Source organism: Triticum aestivum, chromosome 3A, assembly GCF_018294505.1.
Source record: "Triticum aestivum cultivar Chinese Spring chromosome 3A, IWGSC CS RefSeq v2.1, whole genome shotgun sequence".
NCBI classification, from domain to species: domain Eukaryota; kingdom Viridiplantae; phylum Streptophyta; class Magnoliopsida; order Poales; family Poaceae; genus Triticum; species Triticum aestivum.
The window spans coordinates 721,205,179-721,206,910 of record NC_057800.1 but is presented as its reverse complement, the minus strand read 5'-3'; positions in this window follow the sequence as shown (position 1 = coordinate 721,206,910).

Genomic DNA, 1,732 nt, shown 5'->3' with positions numbered 1-1,732 from the left:
AGCTGACCCTTTTACAGGAGATGGAACAAAGCATCCTGATGAGCACTTAATATATGTGGATGAAGTTTTTGGATTATTTAAGCTTGCAGGTATACCCGATGATGTTGCTAAGAAGAAGGTCTTCCCTTTATCTTTGAAGGGAGACGCATTTATATGGTATAGGCTATGTGATGACACGAGATTCTGGGACTATAAAAGAGTGAAGCTGGAATTTCATCAAAAGTATTACCCTATGCATCTTGTTCATCGTGATCGCAATTATATATATAACTTATGGCCTCATGAAGGAGAAAGCATCGCTCAAGCTTGGGGGAGGCTTAAATCAATGTTATATTCATGCCCCAATCATGAGCTCTCAAGAGAAATGATTATTCAAAATCTATATGCTCGGCTTTCTGATAACAATTGCACCATGCTCGATACTTCTTGTGCTGGCTCTTTTATGATGAAGACTATTGAATTCAGATGGAATTTATTGGATAGAATTAAACACACCTCTGAAGATTGGGACCTCGACGAAGGTAAGGAGTCAGGTATGACACCTAAGTTTGATTGTGTTAAATCTTTTATGGACACCGATATTTTCCGTAAGTTTAGCACTAAATATGGACTTGACTCTGAGATAGTAGCTTCTTTCTGTGAATCTTTTGCCACTTATGTTGATCTCCCTAAGGAGAAGTGGTTTAAATATCATCCTCCCATAGAAGTAAAAGTAGCTGCACCTATTAAAGTTGAAGAAAAGACTGTCACTTATAATGATCCTATTGTTCCTACTTCTTATGTTGAGAAACCACCTTTCCCTGTTAGAATAAAGGATCATGCTAAAGCTTCAACTCTTGTTCGTAAAAGCAATATTAGAACTTATACACCTCCTGAGCAAGTTAAATTGGAACCTAATATTGCTATTGTTAAAGATCTCTTGTCTGATAATATCGATGGGCATGTTATTCAGTTCGAAGGTGAAACTGCTAGGATTGCTAAACCTTGTGATAAAGATAAACATAGACCTGTGGTAGGCGTGCCTGTTATTTCTGCTAAACTAGGAGATCATTGTTGCCATGGCTTATGTTGTTGGAGAACGTAGTAATTTCAAAAAAATTCCTACGCACACGCAAGATCATGGTGATGCATAGCAACGAGAGGGGAGAATGTGATCTACGTACCCTTGTAGATCGACAACGGAAGCGTTTGGTTGATGTAGTCATACGTCTCCACGGCCCGACCGATCAAGCACCGAAACTACGGCACCTTCGAGTTCTAGCACACATTCAGCTCGATGACGATCCCCGGACTCCGATCCAGCAAAGTGTCAGGGAAGAGTTCCATAAGCACGACGGCGTGGTGACGATCTTGATGCACTACCGTCGCAGGGCTTTGTCTAAGCACCGCTACAATATTATCGAGGACTATGGTGGAAGGGGGCACCGCACACAGCTATGAATATGATCACGTGGATCAACTTGTGTGTCAGGGGGTGCCCCCTGCCCCCGTATATAAAGGATCAAGGGGAGGAGGCCGGCCGGCCTCTATGGCGCGCCAAGGAGGAATCCTCCTCCTAGTAGGAGCAGGACTCCTACTAGGAGGGGGAAAGAAGTGGGGAGGGAGAGGGAAAGGGGGGCACCGCCCCCCTTCTCCTAGTCCAATTCGGACCAGGGGGGGAGGAGGCGCGCGGCCCACCTTTGGCTGCCCCTCTCTCTCTCCACTAAGGCCCATATGGCCCATTACTTCTCCC